The sequence below is a fragment of the Berghia stephanieae genome, chromosome 15 (assembly GCF_034508935.2).
Source record: "Berghia stephanieae isolate SIO BIC M18660-M18661 chromosome 15, UCSD_Bste_1.3, whole genome shotgun sequence".
Classification (NCBI taxonomy): Eukaryota; Metazoa; Mollusca; class Gastropoda; order Nudibranchia; family Aeolidiidae; genus Berghia; species Berghia stephanieae.
Window position 1 is genome coordinate 915,954 of NC_088374.1, and position 8,263 is coordinate 924,216.

Below are 8,263 nucleotides of genomic sequence, written 5' to 3' on the forward strand. Positions count from 1 at the left end.
TGGTCATCGAGGCAAACAACTGTGGCATGATCACTTACGCCTTTGTCAGATTAACGTGTGTTGCAGTTGCTTGGAGATGGGTTGGCATCGGTCAGGCTGACACTGACCATTTCAAACTTAAGTCTTGTTTCCTACCTTCATTGATTGTACCATCTAGCTATTTGCGTCCATATTTTAATGAAGATATGTCATGTCTTTCAGTGAAATAATAGAATCGTATGAAATATGTTATGCAATGATTGCAATAATTATAATGAATGCATTGTTTTACATTTCTTCCTTTTTTTCAGTAAAGTATTATTGAGTATATATATTTTAATAGCTTAATTTACATCAAAGGGAATTGAGACCTGCTTAAATTAAAAGTGACATATCTCGTCTATTTATAGTTTTCATTTCATCAGGAAATTTCATGAAGAATTCTCTTAACGCCCTGCTCATTATCCGTTTGAAATTCATGAATATATTAATTGAATTAATTTCTTTGTCTAAAATATTCCAATTCATTTAATAATTTTAACTGTGATCATTTAGAAATGTATATCACTATTTTTGGCAAATCATAGCCTTTTAGCCACATAACTTGAATCACCTAAATCGACTTTGTTCTTCTGAATATTTAATAATTGTTACTTAAACGTTTCATACAGCCATAACATTAACCCTCTCCTTCCCGATGGTTTTCAGGATTATCCCACAATGGCAGGCTTAGCCAACAGAAAATTTGATTTTTAAGAACTCAAACAAACTCTCTACAAATCAACTGTATGTTTTTATTAATTAAACAAAGATCACTCTTCGATGTTTGTGATGTACAAAATAAATCTGAATAAGAAACTTGTATATTGTGTGGTAACAATAAATGTGGCGATTTTGTTGGAGTTGGTAAGGAGAGGGTTAACGCGTTTGTTTAATAATTACAAGATGATCATTTTCCCTTTGTCACTGCAGTTCTCCAGGATTGATTCTGTAGCATAACTCTTTTTAATGATTAATTCGTCACTTCATAGGGAATGAGATTAGCGGAAGAGTAGTGTCCCTTGATTGGACGTCACCGGCGGAAAAGTTACTAGAGAGAGAACGTCATGTTGGTTGTGCGCATGCGTCTCTCGTCCTCTGACGTCAAATCAAGGGACACTACTCTTTCCTATAGACGTGCTATGCTATTTGTGTTGTTGGTTTGAATCATGTCAATATGTACAACTCGATTAGGATTACACACTTAGTAGAATCTTTCCGTTTACCTGGACCAGTGTCGTAGGTGCTTCCTTGACGTCCCAGTTCAATCTAGATGACGTCTAATATGACGTAATAAATATTAACACAATTCTATACTAAAGAGTTCTCCTCGCTCATGAAATCAACTCCCTACTTCTACTTCTATTTGACCCCAATATGAATGTTATTTAGTTTATGTTATTATATCATTATTTTATATTATTTCCGTATTTGACAAAGCATGTGGATGCATTATAACATATCTTGTATTAATGACTTTATGTTTAGTTATTACATTATTGTAATATGATAATATTATGTTGATGTAGTATGTATAATGTTTCATTTGTATAATAATGCCACTGTATTATTGTTTCGCGCATTGAGCATCACCCCGTGATGAAAATGCGCGTTATAAATGTCATGATATATTATTATTATTATTATTATTATTATTATTATTTATTTATTATTATATTATTATTATTATTATTATTATTATATATTATTATTATTTATTATTATTAACTTTATTATATATTAATTATCCACACATAAGTATCAATAGTACAAAAACTGTCACTTCATTGTCTCGATCTATCTTCCTCACACGAGCACCACCGCCGCAGTTACAGTCTTGAACTCCTAAGTCGACCCCGGGACCGAATTCATCCACTCCCACATCAATTCCACCCAGCCAATACTACCACTGGCCAGCATCAACTACCCTGTTGTCTGACTCTATTACATATAGGCTGAAACACATTTATATGTACATGTACATGAATATGAATACATATGTGCTATTGGGATAGAACATTATCTTTAAACTAAAACAAAAGATAAAGAAATAAAACGATAAACTTCCGATGCGGCCTCGGTTTGTAAGAGAGTTTGCTTATGCAAAGGGCTACACAGGAGTTCTAAGTGGGTTTAATCAGTTGACGGTGCTTGTATATCAGTTAAACTTGGTCATTATTTAGTGGGTTTATGACAGATTTACGTTCCAAAGTTAAAAGATTAGTCATTATATTATTGAGTACTAGAAAATGTATTTCTTTGATCGGTGTTACTTCATATTTGGGGATAAAAGTATCAAATTATAGTTGGTATTTGTTATTAGGGCGTATTGAAGGTAAAATCTGACGTTTATCAAAAATAATATCGTATCATAAAAGGCGGGAGTTTTATTTGACCGCCATAATGTTGTACATTCAATCATCATCTTTGGATCTTCAACTGTTTCGTCATTACTAACATCTACAACGCACTGTAAAGGAATATCATTATCATATAGATAGAATGCTGATGACGTCACGCAATGACCTACTTTAGTTCCGGATGGCAAAAGAACTTGGCTGGCTTGTAAACATTGATGTGAAACAAGCTCTTGTCCAATTTTTAAAACGTGAAACGTGCCAAATAACTGCATAATCATCGGATGCACTAGAAGACAGGGTCGAGATGGAGTCAAAATGTTCAGGTTACCATCCATTAGGAAGACGAAGCACCCAAAAATAATAAATTTAACCCAGCGGAGACAGTTGCAGCGATCAGAAGAAAGGGATTTGGCGATGGCTCAAATCTAACTTGCAGCCACCGAGTTTGCAATGATCATTTTGTTAAAGGTAAGAATTGATGGATAAATTAAAATCTTAAATATTATATATATACGATATGAATTAATTTTAATTATTGTGAACAAAGCAAGTTTACTTCGCTCCAACATCATCATGTAGCCGTTGTGGGCCATAGCATGTCACGGAGTTGGCGGCAACCGACCAAGGTCCTTGCCTTAATTTCTGACGTTGCAAGTTTATGATTTAATAAATATGTGTTTTATTCTTTTTCATGGAAGAGAAATCAAATCAAAAATTTCAAACTCGGTGGTCTAACAAAATCTACGGAGAGATTTTTCACCGATGTGACTTTTCTATGCGAAACTCCGAAGTTGGAGAAATCATCTGACTCATCTCAGACTCAGATGTAATCTGTAGTCTGTAAGCGGTCTAGAAGGAATCATTTTAATTTTATGGTCCATACACGGTCCGGATGGATGATCTTTTATTTGTTGTGTTTAGTTATCAGATAGGACCATGAATATTTCATGCATTTCTCGTGCAACATACTCTAAATCAAAACCAAATGCCTCATTACCGATAGTGATAGGAATACTTTCGTTTTCAAGCTTTGGCGTTTATGAGATTAGGAAGTCTTTCACTGTTGTTCTGATCATTCATTTTAGAATTATAATGTTCCAGTTTATAACTTATGCTTTGTCAAGATTATTTTATTGTGCATTTTAAAAACATGTTCTCCATTTGAAAAAATATTAAAAGTAAGGTTGCGCTTTTCTTAAGTTTTTTTTTCCGTTCCTCCGTTGGTGGTGTATTGTTACTTATTGTAAAGTAACACGAACAAACTGCTTTTCTACACCGCTGTTGGACATGTAAATGCTAGTTTTTGACAGAAGTTTAACACGCTGCTTAGTGATTGCCAGTGTCAGTTTATAATGATAGTAATGGTTATTTTTTTAATGACAAAATTAATATTATAATTATTATTATTTTAAATTTTAATCCAAAGAAAGAAACAATCGACCTCTATCAATCCACTAAAATGACTTTTCATAATTTTCATAGTTAGAAACTAATTTTAACTCAAGGTGAGGATTAGTTATAATGTTTCGTATAGTCATTGAATTAGGGCCTTCATATGGAATTTTCCCCAAATATGACAATAATAATAATAAAAAAATTTCAATTTAAAAAAATTGTCCTTTGGGATCCCGATACTTTAATTGCAGCTATGTGGTATAGTTATCACCGTCATGTTGGAAGGATTAGGGTTCCAGACCCGTTCTGAGCAGTTGAGTCATTGGGAAAGGAACTTTATTCACATTCTCTCACCATACTCAGCCATAAATTGGGTAACTGGCTTTTAAAATAGGCCTGTAAATTTGCCGGCATTTCTGGCAATTTTGCTCTGCCGGAACAAAAAATTAATTGAAATACTTTTTCATTTTGTTTAACAGCCTATTGAATTGGTAAAATTCTAAGAAAATATTCTGGGAAATGGGGATTTTTGCTCATGTTATTGAAAAAGCTTCAGCTCGAGGATTTTCAGGCAAGTTTTTCAGGGGGCAGATGCAGGCCTGTTAAACAGCATTGTCTCTTTCTGGAAAAAAATGTAATATTGCCTAACAAGCGTCATGTCTCGACCTGCATGTAAAGTCTCGCTGTTGATAATAATAATAATGGTATAGATTTATAGTGCGCCAAACATCCCTTAATCAGGAGGGCTCTGGGCGCAAAACATAGATTAACTTAATCATGAAGCCCTAACACAGTACACGAACAACGCTAATTATACACATAATCAAAAGAAAGCCTGTCGGAATAAGAATGTAATCAATCGACGCTTGAATTCCTCTAGTGAAGAAGTGTTGGCTATAAACCCCTTGCAAAGCGCTTTGAACAAATTTTCATTTCATGAAAATTGCACTATATAATTGTTCTACCCTTGTTCTAATTTGACAAAGCTTGATGTAAATTTAACGGAAAGCTTAAGGATTGTAAAAAAAAAATAATTTAAAAATTGAGCTTTATATTATAGCGCAATATCCACTAAATGTGTTCAAAGTGCTTTACAAGGGGTCCCTGGTCAACAGCAACATTTAACATGTAGAACGGGACATGACGCCTTTTAGGCGACACTACAATTTTTCGGACAAAGAAAACGCTGTAAACGGCCAGGTATTCATTTTACACCTGAGTATGGTGAGAGAATGTGAATAAAGAGCCTTTTCCAAGGACTCAACTATGCGTCGAGCGCAAGGCTCGAACCCATGACCTTCCGATCCAAAATCGAGTGTCATACCACTAGACCACATAGCCACACAAGGACCAGGACCAGATTGTAATAGGCAAGAAATGAAGTAATATATTTCAACAATCAATTTTTTTGCCTTTACAGGAAGGCGAGCATCACTGCTTGATGAAACTGATCCTGATTGGGTTTCAACGTTAAAGCTTGGACATGGGGCAGAGAAAAAAACAGACCATTACTCATGTCTTAAAGATAGGAACAAACGCAATGACTGCAGGCAGCAACGGCTCTAGTTGAACAATCAACAATTGGAGAAACTAGCTCAATCATTGACCATGTAAATGTAAGTGTATTGATTGTATCTGTTTAAAACAATATTTATGTATGCATGATATCTCTTCCTACATGTTAATGTTTCTGTTGGCTTGGGACATCTTGTAGAGTGCTTTGGGTGGATATTGCATGCGCTATATAAAAATAAAAGCAGATCTCACGCTCAGGAAATTCAATAGGTCCAAATCAAGCAATTTTTTTTTTTTTGGGGGGGGGGGTAAAAAGTGAGATTAGCAACGTTTGTGTCGTTCATTACACTTTAAGGTCATTGCATTGCCAGTTGAAATGAAGTTGAATAGCGAGTGAAAAGATTGTAGATCTATGCACATAACAATAGACAAAGGGCACAAAATCATATTTCATATTGCAAAGCTAAGACACAAATCTATGACTATGAGGAATGTAATAAGACAAAGGAGAATAGAGCACATATCAAGTGACTTCATTTGCTCATAAGGTATGTAAGGAATGCCTGTCTGGTGAGCCAGTAATGAAGTCAAAAGTTTGTCCAAATTGTTGGTGCAAGAACTGACATCAAGAGAAGTTTTTTTTTCAAATAACCAGACTGTACAAAAGCTTACATGGTTGAGTTTTAAGACTTTTAACTTCAGAGATAATAAATAACTGAACAAAAAACATCACTTCATTTGAATCAAAAGCTTTGTCTTTATTATGTTGATTAATTTTGTTTTATTGAATGAATGGGCAATGACAATTAATAAAAGAGGAAGATCCATTAAATTTGAGGGCAATGAAATTGATACTATTGTGAGCATGTCCTTCTATGCTATGAATAGGTTGCCTTTTAGGATAGTTCATACAAAATTAGAAAATACTGAAGGTTTTTGTCTTTGACTATAGCGTAACAAATTTTAAAAAATATAGATTCTCTTTATTCACCTCTAGGGAAAATTTGTCTTTGGAGTCTATTCTAAAGGGAGACTGAAATAACCCAGCCATTGCCGCAACACAGCGCCACAAACTGAGCTAGGGCTGAGGTGACTTGCTCAAGGCCACACAACGTAGTGACAAAGTGTTCTTATGATGAGATAGATAGAATTAAATGAGTTCACCCATATTGATTTATTCCTCAATTATTAAGATCTGGGAGGAAATGTTTTATTAACCTTAAATTATGCCGTTTAAGCTAAATGAATATATTAATATGATAGTCTACATGTTATTTTTACAAGCCAATTGTCATTTCATTGTGTAAAAGGCAATCTGCACAAATCAGCAGAATGACCAATCAAACGTTTTTTTACAGAAGCATGTACCTATTCCCTATGTATGTACAAAATACACACGCTGGCAACAAATTAAATAAAAACATTAATAAATTATATGGCATAAAAGAAAAAACAAACATTCCCAGAAATGTAAAATATTATGGGCTAAGTTTGTCCATTTTTATTGGTTATAGCTAGCGGTATCTACAAGAAGTTGATGGTTAGGTGCAGCGCTTGTAACACTCAATGGAATTTCCCGTGTAGAGAAAACATATATGTGTGTTTTTTGTATACTGGTGTAGGAAATACAGTTCTTATTTTTTTCTTTTTTGGCGAAGGCCAATAATTGCCCGAACATTACAGTACAGCAGATTTTCTGAGCATACAGTTTGATTCCACAGGTGATAGAATTACATTTAGTTTTTAAAATATTTGCGTGTTACTTGTAGAGTTTGTAAATAAATAGTTTTAGAATTTTTAGGTTTGCCAGTAATTTTGTGCTCGATGATAAATATTTAACATTTGCTGTACGGAGCAATGGTGATCCACAACTCTATTTTTTTAAAAAAATAGATTTCCACATAAATATGCCAAACCATTTTGGAATTCATCATAAGGTTCAGGCACTATTGGCATTTGAAGTTGAAGTCAAAGAAAAACTTTTAAAAAAAATTATTTTGACCTGTAAAATGAATGACTTGCGTATTTGAGGAAATGGGGCTTAAGTTTTCTTTGTTTTCAAACATATTAAAATATTAAAATTAAAATTCCCAGTGACACGATAGACGCCAGAGCTGGTAGGTCAATAATGTACTATTTGCTCTATGTATTAACTTAATCTTGGTATTTCTTTTACAGGATTGTGAAGACAGACATTTCAGGTTCCCATCTTGATGCCGAGCAGAAGGCACTTGTCGACACACGGAGTCCACTATAACCCAATTTTTGGGAATGGCGAACCTGAAACGAAAAGAAAGCAGTCCGACTTTTTATTCATTCTTTTCCAATAATGCTTGATTTTATATACCTTTGTAATCCTTTTCATTCTTTTCATTAGACTAATACATCTGTTAAATTTTTACTTTTTGCCCGAAATGTTTGTGAAAAAATTGTACTAGTTGTAGTATTACTACTAGTAGTAGTAGTATTACTTCTGTGACCATTATTATATAGCAATGACTATGAAAAATGTTTTTTCTCTCTTTTGAAGAAAATTTTTGTCTAAAATCCAAGCCCTATCTCCACTGAGTAAAAATGTTTTTGAATTTTGAAAATCCATTCATAAATAAACAAGTTATACAGTTTTATTTGGATGGCCCGCAAAGAGGAAAAAAAACGCAAAAATATGGGACGCTTTTTCGGCATTTTTTTTTCGACCTTTGGTTGTATCTTGCGTAATAAGTGGATTAAAAGATTGAAACTTGAAGAGCAAATTAGGATGGTGTTTTGTAAAATATGGGAAAAGTACTCGTCATATTCATATGAAATTTTACAACCAAAAAGAAGAAATGTTCATGTATTACCTTGTCAGCGACTAAACCTCCATGCCCGGTAGTTTTAGAAATATTTTACTCCAAAGAGTAAAAATCTATTTTTAACAATCTTCTGGTAATCGCACGAGTTTTGTCGCTTGACATAATCTAAAATGACCTTTT

The 8,263-nt window shown here is 33.8% G+C and overlaps 1 long non-coding RNA gene across 1 annotated transcript; it reads left to right on the forward strand.

Annotated features, from left to right (window-relative positions):
* The first annotated feature begins 2,573 nt into the window (after nt 1-2,573).
* LOC144960605 (uncharacterized) lies at nt 2,574-6,512 on the forward strand. The gene is made up of 3 exons (XR_013642884.1): nt 2,574-2,846; nt 5,250-5,389; nt 6,286-6,512. It is a non-coding gene; the product is annotated as an uncharacterized LOC144960605 (long non-coding RNA).
* Nucleotides 6,513-8,263: the final 1,751 nt, after the last annotated feature.